At 46.6% G+C, this 26,488-nt stretch overlaps 1 protein-coding gene and 1 pseudogene across 1 annotated transcript in view; one reads left to right on the top strand and one right to left on the bottom strand.

Annotated features, from left to right (window-relative positions):
• Window positions 1-26,488, top strand: part of MATN2 (matrilin 2) — a 169,946-nt gene that overhangs the window by 98,336 nt on the left and 45,122 nt on the right. The window lies entirely within an intron of this gene.
• LOC138644254 (5S ribosomal RNA) lies at window positions 17,421-17,529 on the bottom strand (annotated as a pseudogene).

The following is a 26,488-nucleotide window of genomic DNA, read 5'->3' as shown; positions in this document are numbered from 1 at the left end:
TTATATCTACTGTACTGCATGTACTGCACTGCTCCCTATATTATATCTACTGTACTGCATGTACTGCACTGCTCCCTATATTACCGTATATCTACTGTACTGCATGTACTGCAGTGCTCCCTATATTATATCTACTGTACTGCATGTACTGCACTGCTCCCTATATTACCGTATATCTACTGTACTGCATGTACTGCAGTGCTCCCTATATTATATCTACTGTACTGCATGTACTGCACTGCTCCCTATATTACCGTATATCTACTGTACTGCATGTACTGCACTGCTCCCTATATTATATGTACTGTATTGCATTCTACCTGTACTGCATGTACTGCACTGCTCCCTATATTATATCTAGTGTACTGCATGTACTGCACTGCTCCCTATATTATATCTACTGTACTGCATGTACTGCACTGCTCCCTATATTATATCTACTGTACTTCATGTACTGCACTGCTCCCTATATTATATCTACTGTACTGCACTCTACTTCTACTACATCCACTGCACTGCTCTCTACTTGTGCTACATGTAATGCACTGCTCTCTACCTGTACTATATATATTGTACTGCACCCTACCTTTATTACATGTACTGCACTACTACCTACTTATACTATATGTCTTTTACTGCTCTCTACTAGTGCTATGTATACTGCACTGCTCTCTACCGGTATTACATGTAATGTGCTCTAACTTTAATATATGTACTGCACTGCTACCTACCTGTACAACATGTACTGTTCTGCTCTCTATTTGTATTAGAGTGGCATGTAAAAGTTTGGGCACCCCTGGTCAAAATTACTGTTATTGTGAACAGTTAAGCAAGCTGAAGCTGAAATGATCTCTAGTAGGCCTAAAGTTAAAGATAACACATTTTCTTTGCTGTTTAAGCAAAAAAAAAAAAAAAAAATATATATATATATATATATATATATATTTATATATTGCAGTCGTCTATCTTCCTCCTTGGTGTTGCTGGAGGACGTCTGTGTTCCCCCTTGTTTGTGTATCCCATCTGTCTTTAGTGGTTGTCGGGATTGACTAGCACTCATCCTGTCCTTCCCAGTGTAGGGCTTATCACCAGGGTCAGGCAGGGATTAGGTATCCTGCTCCATGATAGGTGCGGAACCTATATAGGGATTATAGGGCAGACAGGGTGACGTTAGATATGTCTAGGGGTCTCCACTCCCCCCTTCCCTAGCATTTGGTTCCCTTTCCCTAATCCCTTCGTGTTGCACTTAGTCTCCCTTCACTGTGCGTGACACCAGGTGATGCAACTTTCCCAGCTTTATAAAAACCCAACCTACTCTAACCTTGTGCCAAAAAACTGCAGCCATGGGTTCTTCTAAGCAGCTGCCTAGCACTCTGAAAATGAAAATAGTGGAGGGCCACAAAGCAGGAGAAAGCTATAAGAAGTTAGCAATGCATTTTCAAGTTGCCCTTTCCTCAGTTCAAAATATAATTAGGAAATGGCAGTTAACAGGAACAGTGGAGGTCAAGATAAGGTCTGGAAGACCAAGCAACATTTCAGTGAGAGCTGCTCATAGGATTGCTAAAGAGGCAAATCAGAACCCCCGCTTGACTTCAAAAGACCTCCAGAAAGATTTAGCAGACTCTGGAGATGTGGTAGATTGATCTACTGTTCAGAGACACCGGCTTAAATATGGCCTTCATGAAAGAGTCATCAGAAGAAAACCTCTCCTGCATCCTCACCATAAAATTCTGCAGCACAAGTATGTCAAAGAACATCTAAACAAGCCTGATGCATTTTAGAAACAAGTCCAGTGGACCGATGAGGCTAAAATAGAACTCTTTGGCCACAATGATCAAAGGTATGAGTGTAGAAAAGGGCAAAGAATTTCATGAAAAGAACATCTCACCAACATGGGGCATGGGGGTGGATCGATCATGCTTTGGGGTTATGTTGCAGCCAATGGCATGGGAACATTTTGCAGGTAAAAGAATGAATGGATTCAGTGAAATTTCAACAAATTCTTGTTGCAAACATAACTGTTATGATCTGGTGGTTTAGGAGCAACCACCCTAAGCAGTCCCTAAGCTCAACACAATACTAGAAGTAGCCGTGGGATGCTCCTAACACTACCTAGGCACCTCATCACAGCCTGAGAACTAACTACCCCTAAAGATAGAAACAGGAAAACTATCTTGCCTCAGAGAAAATCCCCAAAGGATAGAGAGCCCCCCACAAGTAATGACTGTGAGTGGAGAGGGAAAAGACATACACAGAATGAAACTAGGATGAGCATAGGAGGCCAGTCTAGCTAGATAGATAGGACAGGATGGAATACTGTGCGGTCAGTATAAAACACTACAAAAAATCCACACAGAGTTTACAAAAATCTCCACACCTGACTAAAGGTATGGAGGGTAAATCTGCTTCCCAGAGCTTCCAGCATCACAGAATTAATTCATACTGACAAGCTGGACAAACATAGAAAGCACAGAACGTTTAAGTCCACAACCTGTGGACAGAAAAGAGCAAGCAAGGACTTAGCTTTGCTGAACTGGTCAGGATAACAGGGAAATCCAAAGAGATGTGAATCCAACCAGGAACCATTGACAAGTGGCACAAGCTGAAGGAAAGAGCCAGGCTAAATAGCCGAGCAGAAAAGACAATCAGTGGAAGCAGCTGCTGACAGCTAAATCCAAGGAGCAGCCATTCCACTTAAAACCACCGAAGGGAGCCCAAGAGCAGAACTCACAAAAGTGCCACTTACAACCACCGGAGGGAGCCCAAGAGCACATAACACCATCAGTAAAAAAGATGAAGTTGAAAAGAGGATGGCTTCTACAAATGGATAATGATCCAAAACATACATCAAAATGAACAATATACTACCTCGAAAGGCGCAAGTTGAAGTTTTACAATGGCCCTCACAGTCCCCTGATCTGAACATCATTGAAAATCTCTGACTAAACCTCAAAACAGCAGTGCATGCAAGACAACTAAGGAATCTCACAGAGCTGGAAGAATTTTCCAAGGAAGAATAGATGAAAATCCCTCAAACAAGAATTGAAAGACTCTTGTCTGGCTACTAAAACCTTTACAAACTGATACTTGCAAAAGGGGGTGCTACTAGGTACTAAGCAGGCAGGGTCCCCAAACTTTTGCAGCGGCCCACTTTCCTTTTTGTAATTTTTTAAATGCAAAAGGTGACAATGTATATATATATACAGTATATATATATATATTTTTGCCTAAAATATAAAGGAAATGTATCATCATGTACTTTAGGCCTTTTAGAGATCATTTCATTCAACCGTTCACACTGACAGTATTTTTGTCCAGGGGTGCCCAAAGTTTTACATGCCACTATACATGTACTTTACTGTTGTCTAGCTTTACTACATGTACTACACTACTGCCTACCTGTACTACATGTACTGTTCTGCTCTCTACCTGTATTACATGTACTGTACTGTGCTCTAGCTTTGCTGCATGCACTGCACTGATCTCTACCTGAGTTACATGTACCGTACTGCTCTCTTCATTTTGTATATGTACTATATTACTATCTGGTGGTGAAGAAGGTCACAGCATATCCAAATTGTTTGATTAAAATTACATCTTCATTTTAAATCCTTTAATATCCCACATATACATGATAGTTTAATTACACATTTCTGGCATACTTATGCTCCTAGTGATATGACAAGTGAATCATGGGCACACACTTTTAAATTCCTCCCACCTAAACAACCACGTTGGTTTCACACTGAATTAGAATGAATGTTATTATTCTATTATTACTATATACAGTGGGTACAGAAAGTATTCAGACCCCTTTACATTTTTCATTCTTTGTTTCATTGCAGCCATTTGGTAACTTCAAAAAACTTCATTTTTTCTCATTAATGTACACTCTGCACCCTATCTTGACTGGAAAAAAACAGAAATGTAGACATTTTTGCAGATTTATTAAAAAATAAAAACTGCAATATCACATGGTCATAAGTGCCGTATTTTTCGGACCATAAGATGCACTTTTTTCCCAAAAATTTTTTGGGGAAAATGGGGGTACGTCTTATGGTCGGATATACTTACAAATACTCTGGCGGCGATCCCGGTCCGATGCTGCAAGGTGATGCAGCCTCCCTTCCCAGGCTGGTGCGGCGGTGATGCTTCACTGTGGGGCGGCAGCAGTGCTCCTCTGTGGGGCGGCGGCAGTGTTCTTGCTCTGTGGGATGGTGGGGCTCTGCCGGCATTTCGTGAAAGCCCAGAAGCCCCCGCACATCCAGTGCTGCGATGCGGTGGCCTCAGGGAAAATGGCCTCCGGGGCCGGCGCATGGTCAGATTCAGATCTCGGCAACAAGATCTCGTCTCGACATCCCTCGGTGCCCCTGGCGGCCATTATCCCAGAGGCCACCGCATCGCAGCACTGGATCTGCTTGGGCCTTCAGGCTTTCATGAAATGCCAGCGGAGCCCTGCCGCCCCACAGAGCACCTCCACCTCTGCCGCCCGACATAGCACTGCCACCTCCCACCATAGAAGCACCACAGAGCACTTCCGCTGCCGTCCCACAGAGGAGCAGCATCACAGAGCACCACCGTCACACCAGCCTGGGATGGGATTTCCCAGAGTCCACCACATCAGCCTGGACCACCGAACAACCCCTGTGACCACTCCTCCACCTGTGCCGATCCCACCCTCCCAGTAAGCTGAATTCAGACTAAGACGGACCCCCATTTGACATATTTTTTTCCCTATTTTCCTTCTGAAAATTTGAGGTGCGTCTTATGGTCTGGTGCGTCTTATAGTGTGAAAAATACTATTCAGAGTATTCAGACCCTTTGTTCAGTGTTGAGTAGAAGCACCCTTTTGAGCTTGTACAGCCATGAGTCATCTTGGAAATGATGCAACAAGTTTTTCACACCTGGATTTAGGGATCCTCTGCCATTCTTTCTTGCAGATCTTCTGCAGTTCCATCAGGTTGGATGGTGAACGTTGGTGGACAGCCATTTTCAGGTCTCTCCAGAGATGCTCAATTGGACTTAGGTTGGGACTCTGGCTGGGCCAGTCAAGAATGGTCACAAAGTTGCTCTGAAGCCACTCCTTTGTTATTTTAGCTGTGTGCTTAGGGTCATTGTCTTGTTGAAAGGTGAACATTCGGCCAACTTTAAGGTCCAGAGCAGTCTGGAAGAGGTTTTCATCCATGATATCTCTGTACTTGGCTGTATTCATGTTTCCTTCAATGACAACCAGTCGTCCTGTCCCTGCAGCTGAAAAGTACCCCCATAGCAGGATGCTGCCACCACCATGTTTCACTTTTGGGATTGTATTGGGCAGGTGATGAGCAGTGCCTGGTTTTCTCCACCCATACCGCTTAGAATTATCACCACAAAGATCTATCTTTGTCTCATCAGACCAGAGAATCTTATTTATCATAGTCTTGGAGTCCTTCATGTGTTTTTTTAGCAAACTCTATGTGGGCTTTCATATGTTTAGCACTGAGGAGAGGCTTCCTTCGGGCCACTCTGCCTTAATGACCTGACTGGTGGAGGGCTGCATTGATAGTTGACTTTGTGGAACTTTCTCCCATCTCCCTACTACATCTCTGGAGCTCAGCCTCAGTGATCTTGAGGTTCTTCTTTACCTCTCTCACCAAGGCTCTTCTCCCATGATTGTTCAGTTTAGCTGGACGGCCAGGACTAGGAAGATTTCTGGTGGTCCCAAACTTCTCCCATTTGAGGAATATGGAGGCCACGGTGCTCTTAGGAACCTTGAGTACTGCAGAAATTCGTACTGCAGAAATTCTGTTGTAATCTTGGCCAGATCTGTGCCTTGCCACAATTCTGTCTCTGAGCTCCTTGACCAATACCTTTGACCTCATGATTCTCATTTGGTCTGACATGCACTGTGAGCTGTGAGCTCTTATATAGACAGGTGTGCGCAGGGGTGGATTAAGGGTAGCCAGGGCCCCGGGCTGTTCAGACACTGTGGGCCCCCCCCCCCGGTCATGTGACGGGGGTCATGTGACGGGGGTCATGTGACGGGGGTCATGATATACCCGAACCAGATTATTCCAGAAAAATGGCCGGGCCCTACTCTACTGTAACCTATTAAATATTTGTTAGAATCTGCAATACAATTTAGGTATATTTTGACCAATAATATCACATACAAGGAACAAATACCACGCACCGTGACCAGACCACAAATTACAACCACTGTGATCGAATAATATCACATACAAGGATCAAATACCACCGGGCCATGACAAGACCACAAATTACAACCACAGTGATCGAATAATATCACATACAAGGATCAAATACCACCGGGCCATGACCAGACCACAAATTACAACCACAGTGATCGAATAATATCACATACAAGGGACAAATACCACAACACCATTTCCAGACCACATATTACCACCACATAGTGACTGAATACTACAATACTGATCAGTAAAAAACAACAACACAATACTATCACCATAAGTGCCAGTATTCACAGGAGATCTGTACTTAGTATGCAGTGTCTGTGTAGAGGTAATCCAGAGATCACTGATGGTATTATACACAGGAGCTCAATATAGTATACAGTGTATAGTGTCAGTGTATAGGTAACACTGACTCACCAGTGACGTCTCTAGGTGAAGTCCTTCATCTTTCATCCAGCACAGACTGCCATCATTTCTTACAGCCAGGACGCGTTTCTGCAGGAAATAACACAGTTATCTCGAGCTCCACTTGCAGAACACATTACTTAATTTTTCACAACTTCTACATTACACCACATGAAGAAAAAAAGGTGATATAGTGTCACTCTGCACAGTAACAGGACCGACCCCCATTTAAAACAGTATACTCAAAAAATAAAATAAATACATCACTGCAGTAATAATATCCCTTAATTAGCCCCTATGGTAATAATATTCCACATCCTGGCCCCGTGTGTCTCATTCCTGGCTCCAGCCATATGTTCTCGCATCCTGCCCTCATGAGTATCCATTCTACCCCACATGATCTCCACATCCTGCCCCATCTGTCTCCATCGTATCCATCCTGCCCCATGATCCAATCCTGCCCCATGTCTTTAATTCTGCCCCGTGTCTCCAGTCATGCCCCGTGTCTACATTCTGCCCATGCCTCCAGTCCTGCCCCCATTGTGTCCAGCAATCTGCCCCAGTATGTCCAGCATATTGCCCCAGTGTCCAGCAATCTGCCCCAGTGTCTCCAGCATATTGCCCCCAGTGTGTCCAGCATTGTCCCCAGTGTGTCCAGCAATCTGCCCCAGTGTGTCCAGCATATTACCCCCAGTGTGTCCAGCATATTACCCCCAGTGTGTCCAGCATATTGCCCCCAGACAGTGTGTCCAGCAATCTGCCCCAGTGCGTCCAGCATTGCCCCCAGACAGTGTGTCCAGAATATTACCACCAGTGTGTCCAGTAATCTGCCCCAGTATGTCCAGCATTTCCCCAGTATGTCCAGCATTTCCCCCAGTGTCTCCAGCATTGCCCCAGTGTCCTCCAGCATTGCCCCAGTGTCCTCCAGCAATCTGCCCCAGTGTCTTCCAGCCATCTGCCCCAGTGTCTTCCAGCCATCTGCCCCAGTGTCCTCCAGCATTGCCCCAGTGTCCTCCAGCAATCTGCCCCAGTGTCTTCCAGCCATCTGCCCCAGTGTCCTCCAGCCATCTGCCCCAGTGTCCTCCAGCATTGCCCCAGTGTCTTCCAGCCATCTGCCCCAGTGTCCTCCAGCCATCTGCCCCAGTGTCCTCCAGCATTTCCCCAGTGTCCTCCAGCATTGCCCCAGTGTCCTCCAGCAATCTGCCCGTGTCTTCCAGCCATCTGCCCCAGTGTCCTCCAGCCATCTGCCCCAGTGTCCTCCAGCATTGCCCCAGTGTCTTCCAGCCATCTGCCCCAGTGTCCTCCAGCCATCTGCCTGTGTCCTCCAGCATTGCCCCAGTGTCCTCCAGCATTGCCCCAGTGTCCTCCAGCATTGCCCCAGTGTCCTCCAGCATTGCCCCAGTGTCCTCCAGCATTGCCCCAGTGTCCTCCAGCATTGCCCCAGTGTCCTCCAGCATTGCCCCAGTGTCCTCCAGCCATCTGCCCCAGTGTCCTCAGCCATCTGCCCCAGTGTCCTCCAGCATTGCCCCAGTGTCCTCCAGCAATCTGCCCCAGTGTCTTCCAGCCATCTGCCCCAGTGTCCTCCAGCCATCTGCCTGTGTCCTCCAGCATTGCCCCAGTGTCCTCCAGCATTGCCCCAGTGTCCTCCAGCATTGCCCCAGTGTCCTCCAGCCATCTGCCCCAGTGTCCTCAGCCATCTGCCCCAGTGTCCTCCAGCATTGCCCCAGTGTCCTCCAGCAATCTGCCCCAGTGTCTTCCAGCCATCTGCCCCAGTGTCCTCCAGCCATCTGCCCCAGTGTCCTCCAGCCATCTGCCCGTGTCCTCCAGCATTGCCCCAGTGTCCTCCAGCATTGCCCCAGTGTCCTCCAGCATTGCCCCAGTGTCCTCCAGCCATCTGCCCCAGTGTCCTCCAGCATTGCCCCAGTGTCCTCCAGCCATCTGCCCCAGTGTCCTCCAGCCATCTGCCCCACTGTCCTCCAGCATTGCCCCAGTGTCCTCCAGCATTGCCCCAGTGTCCTCCAGCCATCTGCCCCAGTATCCTCCAGCCATCTGCCCCACTGTCCTCCAGCATTGCCCCAGTGTCCTCCAGCATTGCCCCAGTGTCCTCCAGCCATCTGCCCGTGTCCTCCAGCATTGCCCCAGTGTCCTCCAGCATTGCCCCAGTGTCTCCAGCATTGCCCCAGTGTCCTCCAGCATTGCCCCAGTGTCCTCCAGCCATCTGCCCGTGTCCTCCAGCATTGCCCCAGTGTCTCCAGCATTGCCCCAGTGTCCTCCAGCATTGCCCCAGTGTCCTCCAGCATTGCCCCAGTGTCCTCCAGCCATCTGCCCCAGTGTCCTCCAGCATTGCCCCAGTGTCCTCCAGCATTGCCCCAGTGTCCTCCAGCCATCTGCCCCAGTGTCCTCCAGCATTGCCCCAGTGTCCTCCAGCATTGCCCCAGTGTCCTCCAGCCATCTGCCCCAGTGTCCTCCAGCATTGCCCCAGTGTCCTCCAGCCATCTGCCCCAGTGTCCTCCAGCATTGCCCCAGTGTCCAGTCCACCGTTCTAAAAAAAAAAACAAAAACAAAAAAGTCTCCTCACCTGTCCTCGCTCCAGCGCCGCGGTGAGCTCCCTCCAACAGAGCATACTCGCCGGCGACTGCCAATGACGTCAGACGCCGGCGACGTGTGCGCCTGCGGCCGACATCAGCCGCCAGCCTCCAATTGGCTGGCGGCTGGTGTTAACTATTGACGTGCGGGCGCGCGCCCGCACATCAATAGGAAACCGCCGCAGGCAGCGCCGGAAGGGGCCCGGTGAGCAGATGAGAAGGGGCCCGATGCGGGCCCCCTCTCTCTGCCCACCGGTTACGGCAGGGGGCCGGGGCACATAAATGCCGGAGGCGGCGGCGGCCGCCGCCGGCAGCGACATACATTAATTCATCAGAGGGTCAACAGTGCGGTAGCCCAGGGCCCCCCCAGACCACTGGGCCCTGGGCTACCGCCCATATTGACCCTCTGATAATCCGCCCCTGGGTGTGCGCCTTTCCAAATCAAGTCCTATCAGTTTAATTAAACACAGCTGGTCTCCAATGAAGGAGTAGAACCATCTCAAGGAGGATCACAAGGAAATGGACAGCATGTGACTTAAATAGACATACTGATATTGAAATTAGATTGTGAGCCCCATCGGGGACACCGATGATAATGTGTGCAAACTGTAAAGCGCTGCGGAATATGTTAGCGCTATATAAAAATAAAAACAGAAAATATGAGTGTCTGAGCAAAGGGTCTGAATACTTATGACCATGTGATATTTCCGTTTTTCTTTTTTATTACATTTGCAAAAATTTCTACATTTCTGTTTTTTTTTTCAATTAAGATGGGGTGCAGAGTGTACATTAATGTGAAAAAAAAACTTTTTTGAATTTACCAAATGGCTGCAATGAAACAAAGAGTGAAAAATTTAAAGGGGTCTGAATACTTTCCATACCCACTGTACATCACTGTTTTAGAATTTTCTCCAAAGTTTAATCCTGTTGAAAGAAGAGTAAATATTCTACAATTATCTGCTTTATTTTGTATTGCTATCTTCCTGTACTAGACTCTAATGATCTTTACCTGTACTACATGTACTGTACTGCTGTTCCCTACTGCAAGCAAGAGACTAATTTCTACCAGTACTGCATGTACTGTAATGCTCTCTGCCTATACTATACAGTTAGGGCCAGAAATATTTGGACAGTGACACAAGTTTTGTTATTTTAGCTGTTTACAAAAACATGTTCAGAAATACAATTATATATATAATATGGGCTGAAAGTGCACACTCCCAGCTGCAATATGATAGTTTCCACATCCAAATCGGAGAAAGGGTTTAGGAATCATAGCTCTGTAATGCATAGCGTCCTCTTTTTCAAGGGACCAAAAGTAATTGGACAATGGACTCTAAGGGCTGCAATTAACTCTGAAGGCGTCTCCCTCGTTAACCTGTAATCAATGAAGTAGTTAAAAGGTCAGGGGTGGATTCCAGGTGTGTGGTTTTGCATTTGGAAGCTGTTGCTGTGAGCAGACAACATGCGGTCAAAGGAACTCTCAATTGAGGTGAAGCAGAACATCCTGAGGCTGAAAAAAAAGAAAAAAATCCATCAGAGAGATAGCAGACATGCTTGGAGTAGCAAAATCAACAGTTGGGTACATTCTGAGAAAAAAGGAATTGACTGGTGAGCTTGGGAACTCAAAAAGGCCTGGGCATCCACGGATGACAACAGTGGTGGATGATCGCCGCATACTTAATTTGGTGAAGAAGAACCCGTTCACAACATCAACTGAAGTCCAGAACACTCTCAGTGAAGTAGGTGTATCTGTCTCTAAGTCAACAGTAAAGAGAAGACTCCATGACAGTAAATACAAAGGGTTCACATCTAGATGCAAACCATTCATCAATACCAAAAATAGACAGGCCAGAGTTAAATTTGCAGAAAAACACCTCAAGAAGCCAGCTCAGTTCTGGAAAAGTATTCTATGGACAGATGAGACAAAGATCAACCTGTACCAGAATGATGGGAAGAAAAAAGTTTGGAGAAGAAAGGGAACGGCACATGATCCAAGGCACACCACATCCTCTGTAAAACATGGTGGAGGCAACGTGATGGCATGGGCATGCATGGCTTTCAATGGCACTGGGTCACTTGTGTTTATTGATGACATAAGAGCAGACAAGAGTAGCCGGATGAATTCTGAAGTGTACCGGGATATACTTTCAGCCCAGATTCAGCCAAATGCTGCAAAGTTGATTGGACGGCACTTCATAGTACAGATGGACAATGACCACAAAAGCATACAGCCAACGCTACCCAGGAGTTCATGAGTGCCAAAAAGTGGAACATTCTGCAAAGGCCAAGTCAATCTCCAGATCTAAACCCAATTGAGCATGCATTTCACTTGCTCAAATCCAGACTTAAGACGGAAAGACCCACAAACAAGCAAGACCTGAAGGCTGCGGCTGTAAAGGCCTGGCAAAGAATTAAGAAGGAGGAAACCCAGCGTTTGGTGATGTCCATGGGTTCCAGACTTAAGGCAGTGATTGCCTCCAAAGGATTTGCAACAAAATATTGAAAATAAAAATATTTTGTTTGGGTTATGTTTATTTGTCCAATTACTTTTGACCTCCTAAAATGTGGAGTGGTTGTAAAGAAATGTGTACAATTCCTACATTTTCTATCAGATATTTTTGTTCAACCCTTCAAATTAAACGTTACAATCTGCACTTGAATTCTGTTGTAGAGGTTTCATTTCAAATCCAATGTGGTGGCATGCAGAGCCCAACTCGCGAAAATTGTGTCACTGTCCAAATATTTCTGGCCCTAACTGTATGCACTGGACGGCTATCTACATGTACATTTTTAATTTCTACCTGTACTACATGTGCCTCAATGCACTTTAACTGTCCTACATGGACTGTATCGATGTCAGAACAAGCTGTTGCCCTGAACATAGGGTTAGGGGTTTCTTTTCTTTTGTATTACAGCAGATCGAATACTGTACATCATCATGGAAAAGCTCCTAATCTCAATATAATAGATAACACCCCAGCTTCCAGCAGCTTCTTCCACTTTTTATATTAGGATTTATTAGTATGAGCCATTGTTCATTGATATACAGAAGTATGAAAAAGTATTTCCCCCTTCCTGATTTCCTATTCTTTTGCATGTTTGTCACACTTAAACGTTTCAGATCACCAAACAGATTTAAATATAAGACAAAGATAACACAAGTAATCATAAAATGCAGTTTTTAAATGAAGGTCTTTATTATTAAGGGAAAAAGAAATTCAAACCTACAAGGCCCTGTGTGAAAAAGTGATTGCCTCCTGAACTTAATAACTGGTTGGGCCACCCGTAGCAGCAACAACTGCAATCAAGCATTTGCGATAACTGGAAATGAGTGATTTACAACGCTCTAGAGGAATTTTGGCCCACTCATCTCTGGAGAATTGTTGTAATTCAGCCACATTGGAGAGTTGCCGAGCATCAACCGCCTTTTTAAGATCATGCCAGTGCAGCGCCCCAGAGTCCTGGTCATTGCAGTAATGTCGTTCTTCCACCAGGGGGAGTGATGTTACGTCTGATGGCACCAAAGGAGTTCACCCTGCCAGGTATCACAGCCACACACACACCATACCTCCCAACCGTCCCTCATTGTGCGGGACTTTCCCGGATTTGACTCTTTGCCCCGCTGTCCAGCGCAGGACGCTCTCATCCCGGGAGACAGCAGGAGAACTCCGTCACACCCCCTTTTGTTAGGCCACGCCCCTTCCCCATGTTCCTGAGTCTCCCAGCGTCACTGTGTTCAGAGAGGGAGAGAGAGGGGACACTTCTAGTTTGAGGTAACAGCTGAACACAGCCTGGGTGCCGGCGACAATGTAAGCAGCAGAGCAGTGTGAGTGGACTGGAGCTGCTAATTCTAATGCCTGGCTAGTGTAATGGTGCTTGGAATGAGTGGGGCTCAGCAGGGAGGGACGGACACACTCACAGCCTCCTCTGTTTGCCTGGGCTGCTCAGTGCTCACTGCTGTGTTATTTGCAGATCAGTGTGAGTGAGATCCATGACTCCCTGACACGTCTGTCTCCCTGGGAGAGGGTGACAACACAACGCTATTGTGGCTGCTATTCCCCCCCCCCCCCCCATTAAAAAGGGCTAAACCAAAGCCCCTGTGACAATCTGACACTGTAATGTAGCAGAGCCGTGTGTGTACAAGGTGTATGGATCGGAGCAGCGTGTGAAAGGTGTATGGAGCAGAGTCGTGTGTGTAAGACGTGTACGGAGCCGTGTGTACGAGGTGTACGGAGCGGAGCAGCGTGTGTACGAGGTGTACGGAGCGGAGCAGCGTGTGTATGAGGTGTGCGGAGCAGAGCCATGTGTGTACAAGGTATACGGAGTGGAGCAGCGTGTGCAATGTGTATGGAGTGGAGCCGTGTGTATATAAGGTGTATGGAGCTGAGCTGTGTGTGTGCAATGTGTACGGAGTGGAGCAGCGTGTGTGCGAGGTGTACGGAGTGGAGCCGTGTGTGTGCGAGGTGTACGGAGTGGAGCCGTGTGTGTGCGAGGTGTACAGAGTGGAGCCGTGTGTGTATGAGGTATACAGAGCGGAGCCGCATGTGCAAGGTGTATGGAATGGAGTCGTGTGTGTACGAGGTGTACGGAGCAGAGCCGCATGTGTACGAGGTGTACGGAGTGGTGCCGTATGTGTACGAGATGTATGGAGAGGAGCCGTATGTGTATGAGGTGTACGGAGTGGAGCCATGTGTGTGCAAGGAATACTGAGCGGAGCAACATGTGCAATGTGGACAGAGCGGAGCCATGAGTGTATGAGGTGTACGGAGTGGATCCGTGTGTGTATGAGGTGTATGGAGCGGAGCCGTGTGTGTACGAGGTGTATGGAGCGGAGCCGCATGTGCAAGGTGTATTGAGCGGAGCCATGTGTGTACGAGATGTATGGAGAGGAGCCTTGTGTATGAGGTGTACGGAGCGGAGCCATGTGTGTATAAGGTGTATGGAGCGGAGCTGTGTGTGTGCAAGGTGTATGGGGAGGAGCCGTATGTATGAGATGTACGGAGCGGAGCCATGTGTGTACGGAGCGGAGCCACATGTGCAAGGTGTATGGAGCGGAGTCGTGTGTGTACGAGGTGTATGGAGCGGAGTCGCATGTGTACGGAGCGGACGCTGGCTGTGTCAGATCGGAGCAGATATTGCTCCTCGCTCTGACACGGACTGGCACAGGAGACACGGAGGTCTTTATCAGTGGCATATCACAGCTGCAGCGACGTGAGCAGTCAGCGGCGCAGCTGGATGACACCATTCAGTGCCGTGGGTGTGGAAGCTGCCGGCTGCTGCGAGGGAGCGCGGTGAAAGGTGTCTGTGTGTAGTGATGGAGAAGACAATGATGGGGGTGGGATAACCATGTGTGGCCAGTATACTGTACCCAGCATTATGTGTGGCCATTATTCTATACCCAGCATCGTGTGGGGCCATTATACTGTACAAAGCATAATGTGGCGCCATAATACTGTATGGACCATCACGTGGGGCAAGTATGCTGTACGCAACATCATGTGGGGCCGTTATACAGTATGGAGCATAATGTGGCCAATGGCCATTGTACAGTATGGAGCGTCGTGTGTGGCCATTATACAATATGGAGCGTCGTGTGTGGCCATTATACAGTATGGAGCGTCATGTGTGGCCATTGTACACTATGGAGCGTCACGTGTGGCCATTATACAGTATGGAGCGTCACGTGTGGCCATTATTCAGTATGGAGCGTCGTGTGCGGCCATTGTACAGTATGGAGCGTCGTGTGGGGCCATTGTATAGTATGGAGCGTCGTGTGTGGCCATTGTACAGTATGGAGCGTCGTGTGTGGCCATTGTCCAGTATGAAGTGTCGTGTGTGGCCATTGTACAGTATGGAGCGTCGTGTGTGGCCATTGTCCAGTATGAAGCGTCGTGTGTGGCCATTGTACAGTATGGAGCGTCGTGTGGGGCCATTGTATAGTATGGAGCGTCGTGTGTGGCCATATTTTTTGTTTATAATTATTGTTTACGAAACATTGTGATCAGAAGTGCTAAATGGGTGTGGTTGGGGCGTGGCTAGTTGTGAAATGGGTGTGGTCAGAGGTGTGGCCTAAAATTTGCCGTGGCGCGCATAGCGCGCCGCTGACTTTGTCCCTCTTTCCCTTCCTCGAAAGTTGGGAGGTATGCACACACACACTTCACACGCCAGTCCCCCAGGGGGAGCTAAGGGTTCTATCTACTAGGCCACTCCTCACATTAGGGTAAAACTGGTGGGTTGGTTAGGAAGTCAGTCAGTTGGAGGGAGAGAGTCGGAAGGAGAAGGAGAGGGAGAGAAGCAGACTGGGCTCGGCCCAGGGAATTCCTGTCAGGCTGACAGAGGGAAAAGGAAAGAACATCAGCGGCTCAGTAGGAAAGAAGGACACTGAGCTGTGCCTGCAACCCATGCGGCATCCTCCTAAGAAAGGACAAGAAAGGAAGTGTGCCATAGTGAGTGAGCACAGAAGTCATAGCAACAGGAGTGAAACATCAGTGGGAGACCAGCTAGAAGCAGGCTGCCTCCATCTGAAGCGCAGATCCGGTGGCCGGAACACCAAGGGAGTAATAGACTCTACGCTTTACTTTAGAGACAGGCAGGGCAGTCGATTCCAAGTTGGCTGTCCGACCTAAACACCTAAGCAGACACGGTGGCATCGCGGAGGAGGGGCGACACTAGGGTCCCTATAAAATAGCCTCAGGCTACCACCATCATACGGGTATGTCCGATCCATCTGGGGGACAGAGAGAAGTAACAACAGTGAGGACCTTATGGTAGCTAATGCAAGTAGGGACCTACTACGTTACTATGCGCAAGGGGAAGGCTACTAATTTCCACCTGGATAAGGGGAGTCTGGAATTGCCATCAGACCGGCCGGACTTTGCCGACCCTGTCATCCGGCACTCTGGACTGTGGATGCTGAAGCCTTCAGTAAGGGTAAAGAGACTGCACCCATTGTGTCCTCGTTATTCACCGCGCCTTGCACCATCCACCATCACCATCATCTTCTACACTTTTGGGAAGCCCTGGGGATATACTTCACCTGTGGGAAGGTATACCATCTAGCTGCCATTCCATCACCCCAGCGGACCCCTAAGCAGCGTCGGTCACCCTGACCGAATACCACAGGTGGCGTCACGAACACTACCGTTAACTACAAACTCTGCCTTTTATTGGGCGCCCCTCATAGGGCCACGGTCCGGGTCGGGCCACCGTGACATCCTCGCTGAGGGAATTGAAGGACCCGGTACCGAGTACCCCATTGCCCTTACGTGAGGGCGATCCACCACAGCATCTCAATTGGATTAAGGTCAGGACTTTGACTAGGCCACTCTAAAGTCTCAATTTTGTTTTCTTAAGCCATTCAGAGGTGGACTTGCTGGTGTGTTTTGGATCACAGTCCTGCTGCATAACCCCAGACAATCACACTACCACAACCATATTTTACTGTTGGTATGATGTTCCTTTTCTGAAATGCTATGTTACTTCTACGTCAATTGTAATGGGGCATACACCTTTCAAAAAGTTCAACTTTTGTCTTGCCAGTCCTCAGAGTATTCTCCCAAAAGTCTTGGGGATCATCAAGATGTTTTCTGGCAAAAATGAGACGAGTCTTTGTGTCTTTATTGCTCAGCAGTGCTTTTCATCTTGAAACTCTGCAATACAGGCCATTTTTGCCCAGTTTCTTTCTTGTGGTGGAGTCATGAACACTTACCTTAACGGGGGCAAGTGAGGCCTGCAGTTCTTTGGATGTTGTTGTGTGGTCTTTTGTACCCCCTGAGTTGAGTCATCGCCATGCTCTTGGGGTAATTTTTTTCAGCTGGCCACAGGGAAGGTTCACCGTTGTTCCATAATTTCACCATTTGTGGATAATGGCTCTCACGATGGTTCTCTGGAGCCAAACGCTTGAGAAATGGCTTGATAACCTTTTCCAGACTGATCGACCTCAATTACTTAGTTTCTCATTTGTTTCAGAATTTCTTTGGATCGCGGCATGATGTGTAGCTTTTGAAGATTTTTCCGTCTACTTCACTTTGTCAGGCAGGTCCTATTTAAGTGATTTTTTGATTGAGAACAGGTGTGGCAGTAATTAGGCCTGGGTGTGGCTAGGGAATTTTAGCTCAGCTTCCCAACGATGTGATAAACTACAATTAATTAATATTTTAAAAGGGGGCAATCACTTTTTTACATATGGCCCTGTACATTTTTACATAGGTGTGGCCGTAGGCAGAGACAAAGCCTACAGCACCTGGTATTCCCAGGCGGTCTCCCATCCAAGTACTAACCAGGCCTGACCCTGCTTAGCTTCCGAGATCGGGCGTGTTCAAGGTGGTGTGGTCGTACATTTTTTTTCTTAATAATAAATACCTTCATTCAACCCCTTAACGACCGCTGATACGATATGCACTGAGAAATAGGGGTATAGTGCTACCCAGCATCGGAAAATCTTCGGGGTCTCGGCTACCCTCGGTAGCCCGAAGAACATGATTTGGGTTAGTTTTTTCCCTCTCCAGTGTTGTGATTGCTGTTATTTACCGAATAACGGCGACTGAAAAATAAAAGTCAGAGTTCCCATTAATTTCTCTCCCCTCTGATATGATCTAGCACATCAGAGAAGAGAGAAATGGGGTCCCCAGAGCCCCCTGGTACCTCCAGCACCTCCTGCATCCCCCGGTCCTGTTCCCCGACTCTCGTCATCTTCTTCCAGGTAGAAAATGACGGGTACATGCGCAGTGCGCCCACTAAGATCTGCCGAACGGCACCCGGCAACAATAGATTTCTCCCATTGGTTCATTTTGAACACTGTGATAGACCCTATCACAGTGACCAAAATAGAAAAAATAGTAAATCAAACCCCTCCCCCCCCCCCCATCACCCCTTTAGTTAGGTAAAAATAATAAAATTAAAAAAATGTATTTTTTTTTTCAATTTTTCCGTTAGGGTTGGGGCTATGGTTAGGTTGGGGTTAGAGCTAGGGTTAGGGTTGGAATTCTGCTTTTGGGCTCCCTCCGGTGGTTGTAGATGGTAATGCAGGTATGCCTGGACTGCAGAATTGGACAGGTGTATCTGCTAATTGCAAGGCTGACTGGGGTATTTAGCTTTGCAAGACTCTTTAGTCCCTGCCAGTTGTCAATGTTCCTTGTTAGGTGTTGGATCACTTTCTGGCTTCTCCTGCTCGCTGCCAATTTCAGCAAAGATAAGCGTTTGGTTTTTGTTTCTGTGGCACACTGCCGGTGTGCTTGTTTCAGTTTTATTCCTGCTCTAATTGTAGGATTCACTGGAGTTGCAGATATACGCTCCTGCATCTTTTAGTAGATGTAGGAAGTTTTAGTATATTCTGCTGTGGATGTTTTGAAGGGTTTTATACTGACCGCACAGAACTCTGTCCTATCCTGTCATGTCTAGCTAGAGTGGCCTCCTGTGCTAATCCTGTTTTTCTGCCTGTGTATGTTTTTTCCTCTCCGAATGTTTGTGGGGGGCTGTCTATCCTTTGGGGATTTTCTCTGAGGCAACATAGTATTCCTATTTCCATCTTTAGGGGTATTTAGTTCTCCGGCTGTGACGAGGTGTCTAGGTGTGTTAGGTACACTCCACGGCTACTTCTAGTTGCGGTGTTAAGTTCAGGATTGCGGTCAGTACAGTGGCCACTTTCTCCAGTGAAAGTTCTCATGCAGCTCCTAGGTCACCGGATCATAACAGTACAACTGGCCAACAATGAGTTAATTGCATCTCAGAAGAATGGAGGAAAGGTTTTGAGCCATTTTTTTTCTCAGCCTGTTTTGTCTTCTCCTCCCTCTTAATCTCTGGGTGGCTGAGGAACCTAGTACTAACATGAATGTTCAGGAGTTAGCTTCTCGTGTGGATCAGCTTGCTGCTAGGGTACAGGGTATTTCGGATTATATTGTTCAGACTCCTGCTTTAGAACCTACGATTCCCACTCCTGATTTATTTTTTGGTGACAGATCCAAATTTTTGAGTTTCAAAAATAACTGTAAACTGTTTTTTGCATTGAGACCCCGGTCCTCTGGTGATCCCATTCAGCAGGTTAAAATCATCATATCCCTGCTGCATGGTGACCCACAGGATTGGGCATTTTCCCTGGAATCTGGCAATCCTGCTTTGCTTAATGTTGATTCTTTCTTTCAAGCATTGAGGTTATTGTATGATGAGCCTAATTCTGTGGATCAAGCTGAGAAGACCTTGTTGGCCCTATCTCAGGGGCAAGAGGCGCCTGAATTGTATTGTCAGAAATTAAGAAAATGGTCTGTACTGACTAAATGGAATGATGATGCTTTGGCGGCAATTTTCAGAAAGGGTCTTTCTGAATCCGTAAAGGATGTTATGGTGGGGTTTCCCACACCCTCCAATCTGAGTGATTCTATGTCTTTGGCCATTCAGATTGACCGGCGCTTGCGGGAACGCAGAACTGTGCGCGCTATGGCGTTATCCTCAGAGCAAATTCCTGAGCCTATGCAGTGTGATAGGATTCTGTCTAAAACGGAACGACAAGGTTTCAGACGTCTCAACAGGTTGTGTTTTTATTGTGGTGACGCTTCTCATGTCATTTCTGTCTGCCCTAAGCGGACAAAAAGGATCGCCAGTTCATTTACCATCAGTACTGTACAACCTAAATTTCTGTTATCTGTGTCCTTGATCTGCTCATTGTCGTCATTTTCTGTCATGGCGTTTGTGGATTCAGGCGCCGCCTTGAATTTGATGGACTTTGACTTTGCTAGGCGTTGTGGTTTTCCTTTGCAGCCTTTGCAGAATCCTATTCCTTTAAGGGGCATTGATGCTACACCCTTGGCTAAAGATAAGCCCCAGTTTTGGATACAGGTGACCATGCGCATGGCGCCAGCCCACCAGGAAGAATGTCGATTTCTGGTGTTGCATAATTTGCATGATGCTGTTGTGCTGGGTTTCCCGTGGTTGCAGGTCCATAACCTGTTTTGGATTGGAAGTCCATGTCTGTAACTAGTTGAGGTTGTCAGGGGGTTCATAATGATGTTCCTCTGATGTCAATCACCCCTTCTCCCTCTTCTGAAATTCCGGAGTTTTTGTCTGATTTTCAGGATGTATTCGATGAGCCTAAGTCCAGTTTCCTTCCACCGCACAGGGACTGCGATTGTGCTATTGATTTGATTCCAGGCTGTAAGTTTCCTAAGGGTCGACTTTTCAACCTTTCTGTACCTGAACATACCGCCATGCGGAGTTATATTAAGGAGTCTTTGGAGAAGGGGCATATTCGTCCATCTTCTTCACCGTTGGGAGTAGGGTTCTTTTTTGTTGCTAAAAAAGATGGTTCTTTGAGACCCTGTATTGATTATCGCCTCTTAACCCCTTTACCCCCAAGGGTGGTTTGCATGTTATGGACCGGGCCAATTTTTACAATTCTGACCACTGTCCCTTTATGAGGTTATAACTCTGGAACGCTTCAACGGATCCCGGTGATTCTGACATTGTTTTCTCGTGACATATTGTACTTCATGATAGTGGTAAAATTTCTTTGATATTACCTGCGTTTATTTGTGAAAAAAAACGGAAATATGGCGAAAATTTTGAAAATTTCGCAATTTTCCAACTTTGAATTTTTATGCAATTAAATCACAGAGATATGTCACACAAAATACTTAATAAGTAACATTTCCCACATGTCTACTTTACATCAGCACAATTTTGGAACCAAAATTTTTTTTTGTTAGGGAGTTATAAGGGTTAAAAGTTGACCAGCAATTTCTCATTTTTACAACACCATTTTATTTTAGGGACCACATCTCATTTGAAGTCATTTTGAGGGGTCTATATGATAGAAAATACCCAAGTCTGACACCATTCTAAAAACTGCACCCCTCAAGGTTCTCAAAACCACATTCAGGAAGTTTATTAACCCTTCAGGTGTTTCACAGGAATTTTTGGAATGTTTAAATAAAAATTAACATTTAACTTTTTTTCACAAAAAATTTACTTCAGCTCCAATTTGTTTTATTTTACCAAGGGTTACAGGAGAAAATGGACCCCAAACCTTGTTGTACAATTTGTCCTGAGTACGCCAATACCCCATAAGTGGAGGTAAACCACTGTTTGGGCGCATGACAGATCTTGGAAGCGAAGGAGCACCATTTGACTTTTTAATGCAAAATTGACTAGAATTGAGATGGGACGCCATGTTGCGTTTGGAGAGCCCCTGATGTGCCTAAACATTGAAACCCCCCACAAGTGACACCATTTTGGAAAGTAGACCCCCTAAGGAACTTATCTAGAGGTGTGGTGAGCACTTTGACCCACCAAGTGCTTCACAGAAGTTTATAATGCAGAACCATAAAAATAAAAAATCATTTTTTTTCACAAAAATTATCTTTTCGCCCCCAATTTTTTATTTTCCCAATGGTAAGAGAAGAAATTGGAACCAAAAAGTTGTTGCACAATTTGTCCTGAGTACGCTGATACCCGATATGTGGGGTTAAACCACTGTTTGGGCGCATGGGAGAGCTCGGAAGGGAAGGAGCGCCGTTTGACCTTTCAATGCAAAATTGACAGGAATTGAGATGGGACGCCATGTTGCGTTTGGAGAGCCACTGATGTGCCTAAACATTGAAACCCCCCACAAGTGACACCATTTTGGAAAGTAGACCCCCTAAGGAACTTATCTAGAGGTGTGGTGAGCACTTTGACCCACCAAGTGCTTCACAGAAGTTTATAATGCAGAACCGTAAAAATAAAACAAAATTTTTTTCCCACAAAAATTATTTTTTAGTCCCCAGTTTTGTATTTTCCCAAGGGTAACAGGAGAAATTGGACCCCAAAAGTTGTTGTGCAATTTGTCCTGACTGCGCTGATACCCCATATGTGGGGGGGAACCACCGTTTGGGCGTATGGGAGGGCTCGGAAGGGAAGGAGCGCCATTTGGAATACAGACTTAGATGGAATGGTCTGCAGGCGTCACATTGCGTTTGCAGAGCCCCTAATGTACCTAAACAGTAGAAACCCCCCACAAGTGACCCCATATTGGAAACTAGACCCCCCAAGGAACTTATCTAGATGTGTTGTGAGAACTTTGAGCCCCCAAGTGTTTCACTACAGTTTCTAACGCAGAGCCGTGAAAAAAAAAAAAAAATTCCCCCCCAAATTATTTTTTAGCCCCCAGTTTTGTATTTTCTTGAGGGTAACAGGAGAAATTGGACCCCAAAAGTTGTTGTCCAATTTGTCCTGAGTGCTCTGATGCCCCATATGTGGGGGGGATCCACCGTTTGGGCGCATGGGAGGGCTCGGAAGGGAAGGAGCGCCATTTGGAATGCAGACTTAGATGGCATGGTCTGCAGGCGTCACATTGCGTTTGCAGAGCCCCTAATGTACCTAAACAGTAGAAACCCCCCACAAGTGACCCCATATTGGAAACTAGACCCCCCCCACGAACTTATCTAGATGTGTTGTGAGAACTTTGAGCCCCCAAGTGTTTCACTACAGTTTATAACGCCGAGCCGTGAAAATAAAAAATCTTTTTTTTTCCTACAAAAATTATTTTTTAGCCCCCAGTTTTATATTTTCCCAAGGGTAACAGGAGAAATTGGACCCCAAAAGTTGTTGTCCAATTTGTCCTGAGTACGCTGATACCCCATATGTTGGGGTAAACTCCTGTTTGGACACACGGAAGAGCTCGGAAGGGAAGGAGCACTGTTTTACTTTTTCAACGCAGAATTGGCTGGAATTGAGATTGGACGCCATGTCGCGTTTGGAGAGCCCCTGATGTGTCTAAACAGTGGAAACCCCCAAATTATAACTGAAACCCTAATCCAAACACACCCCTAACCCTAATTCCAACGGTTACCCTAACCACACCTCTAACCCAGACACACCCCTAACCCTAATCCCAACCCTATTCCCAACCGCAAATGTAATCCAAACCCTAACCCTAACTTTAGCCCCAGCCCTAACTGTAGCCTTAACCCTAACTGTAGCCTTAACCCTAGCCCTAACCCTAGCCTTAACCCTAGCCCTAACCCTAGCCCTAGCCCTAACCCTAGCCCTAACCCTAGCCCTAACCCTAACCCTAGCCCTAGCCCTAACCCTAGCCCTAACCCTAACCCTAGCCCTAGCCCTAGCCCTAACCCTAGCCGTAGCCCTAACCCTAACCCTAGCCCTAACCCTAGCCCTAACCCTAACCCTAGCCCTAACCCTAGCCCTAACCCTAATGGGAAAATGGAAATAAATACATTTTTTTAATTTTTTTTTATTTTTCCCTAACTAAGGGGGTGATGATGGGGGTTTGATTTACTTTTATAGCGGGTTTTTTAGCGGATTTTTATGATTGGCAGCCGTCACACACTGAAAGACGCTTTTTATTGCAAAAAATATTTTTTGCGTTACCACATTTCGAGAGCTGTAATTTTTCCATATTTTGGTCCACAGAATCATGTGAGGTCTTGTTTTTTGCGGGACGAGTTGACGTTTTTATTGGTAACATTTTCGGGCACGTGACATTTTTTGATCGCTTTTTATTCCGATTTTTGTGAGGCAGAATTACCAAAAACCAGCTATTCATGAATTTCTTTTGGGGGAGGCGTTTATACCGTTCCGCGTTTGGTAAAATTGATAAAGCAGTTTTATTCTTCGGGTCAGTACGATTACAGCGACACCTTATTTATATCATTTTTTTAATGTTTTGGCGCTTTTATACGATAAAAACTATTTTATAGAAAAAATAATTATTTTTGCATCGCTTTATTCTGAGGACTATAACTTTTTTATTTTTTTGCTGATGTTGCTGTATGGCGGCTCGTTTTTTGCGGGACAAGATGACGCTTTCAGCGGTACCATGGTTATTTATATCTGTCTTTTTGATCGCGTGTTATTCCACTTTTTGTTCGGCAGTATGATAATAAAGCGTTGTTTTTTGCTTCGTTTTTTTTTTTTTTTTTCTTACGGTGTTTACTGAAGGGGTTAACTAGTGGGCCAGTTTTATAGGTTGGGTCGTTACGGACGCGGCGATACTAAATATGTGTACTTTTATTGTTTTTTTTTTTTTATTTAGATAAAGAAATGTATTTATGGGAATAATATATTTTTTTTTTTTTCATTATTTAGGATTTTTTTTTTTTTTTTTTTTTTCTTTTACACACTTGTAAATTTTTTTTTTTACTTTTTTACTTTGTCCCAGGGGGGGACAATACAGATCGGTGATCTGCCAGTTTGCACAGCACTCTGACAGATCACCGATCTGTCTGAGAGCAGTGCAGCGTTACCAAGTTCCTGCTCTGAGCAGGCACTTGGTAAGCCACCTCCCTCCCTGCAGGACCCGGATCCGCGGCCATCTTGGATCCGGGACTTTCTGCAGGGAGGGAGGTAGGAGACCCCCAGAGCAACGCGATCACATCGCGTTGCTGCGGGGGTCTCAGGGAAGCCCGAGGGAGCCCCCTCCCTGCGCGATGCTTCCCTGCACCGCCGGCACATCGCGATCATGTTTGATCGCGGTATGCTGGGGGTTAATGTGCCGGGGGCGGTCCGTGACCGCTCCTGGCACATAGTGCCGGATGTCAGCTGCCATAAGCAGCTGACACCCGACCGCGATCGGCCGCGCTCCCCCCGTGAGTGCGGCCGATCGCCTATGACGTACTATTCCGTCCGTGGGAAGTAAAGCCCACCCCACATGGACGGAATAGTACGTCTAATGGCAGAAAGGGGTTAAATAAGATCACGGTCAAGTTTCAATACCCCTTGCCTTTGCTTTCTGATTTGTTTGCTAGGATTAAGGGAGCTAGTTGGTTTACTAAGATTGACCTTCGGGGGGCTTATAATCTTGTTCGTATAAAGCAGGGCGATGAATGGAAAACTGCGTTTAACACGCCGAAGGCCATTTTGAATACCTTGTGATGCCATTCGGACTCTCTAATGCTCCATCTGTTTTTCAGTCCTTCATGCATGATATCTTCCGGAGTTATCTTGATAAATTCTTGATCATTTATTTGGACGATATTTTGATTTTTTCCGATGATTGGGAGTCTCATGTGCAGCAGGTCAGGATGGTATTTCAGATCCTTCCTGACAATGCCTTGTTTGTGAAAGGGTCTAAGTGTCATTTTGGGGTGCAGAAGGTTTCCTTTTTGGGCTTTATTTTTTCTCCTTCATCTATTGAGATGGATCCGGTTAAGGTTCAGGCCATTCATGATTGGATTCAGCCCACATCCGTGAAGAGCCTTCAGAAATGTTTGGGTTTCGCTAATTTTTATCGCCGTTTCATTGCTAATTTTTCCAGTGTGGTTAAACCCTTGACTGATTTGACTAAGAAGGGAGCTGATGTGGCGAATTGGCCCTCTGCGGCTGTCTCTGCCTTTCAAGAACTTAAACGTCGTTTTTCTTCTGCTCCGGTGTTGCGCCAGCCGGATGTTTCTCTTCCGTTTCAGGTTGAGGTTGACGCTTCTGAGATTGGGGCAGGGGCCGTTTTGTCTCAGAGGGATCCTGTTGGTTCCTTGATGAAACCGTGTGCCTTCTTTTCCCGTAAATTTTCGCCTGCAGAGCGCAATTATGATGTCGGCAATCGGGAGTTGTTGGCTATGAAGTGGGCGTTTGAGGAGTGGCGACATTGGCTTGAGGGAGCTAAGCACTGTATTGTGGTCTTGATCGACCATAAGAATTTGATTTACCTCGAGTCTGCCAAACGGTTGAATCCTAGACAGGCTCGATGGTCCTTGTTTTTTTCTCGTTTTGATTTTGTGGTCTCGTACCTTCCTGGTACTAAGAATGTTAAGGCTGATGCCCTCTCTAGGAGTTTTTTGCCTGATTCTCCTGAGGTTTTGGAAGCAGTCGATATTTTGAAGGAAGGGGCGGTCCTTTCTGCCATTTCTCCTGATTTACGACGGGTTCTTCAGAAATTTCAGGCTGACAAACCTGACCGTTGTCCTGTGGGGAAACTGTTTGTTCCTGACAGATGGACTAGTAGAGTGATTTCTGAGGTTCATTGTTCTGTGTTGGCTGGTCATCCTGGTATTTTTGGTACCAGAGACTTGGTTGGTAGGTCCTTTTGGGGGCCTTCTTTGTCGCGTGATGTGCGTTCTTTTGTGCAGTCCTGTGGGACTTGTGCGCGGGCCAAGCCTTGTTGCTCCCGTGCTAGTGGGTTGCTCTTACCATTGCCAGTCCCTGAGAGGCCCTGGACACATATTTCTATGGATTTTATTTCCGATCTTCCTGTTTCCCAAAGGATGTCGGTTATCTGGGTTGTTTGTGACCGATTCTCTAAGATGGTTCATTTGGTGCCTTTGCCTAAATTGCCTTCTTCTTCTGATTTGGTTCCGTTGTTTTTTCAGCATGTGG

This window comes from Ranitomeya imitator, chromosome 6 (genome assembly GCF_032444005.1).
Source record: "Ranitomeya imitator isolate aRanImi1 chromosome 6, aRanImi1.pri, whole genome shotgun sequence".
NCBI classification, from domain to species: Eukaryota; Metazoa; Chordata; class Amphibia; order Anura; family Dendrobatidae; genus Ranitomeya; species Ranitomeya imitator.
Note: the sequence above shows the minus strand (reverse complement) of the source record. Positions and strands in the feature narration are given on the sequence as shown.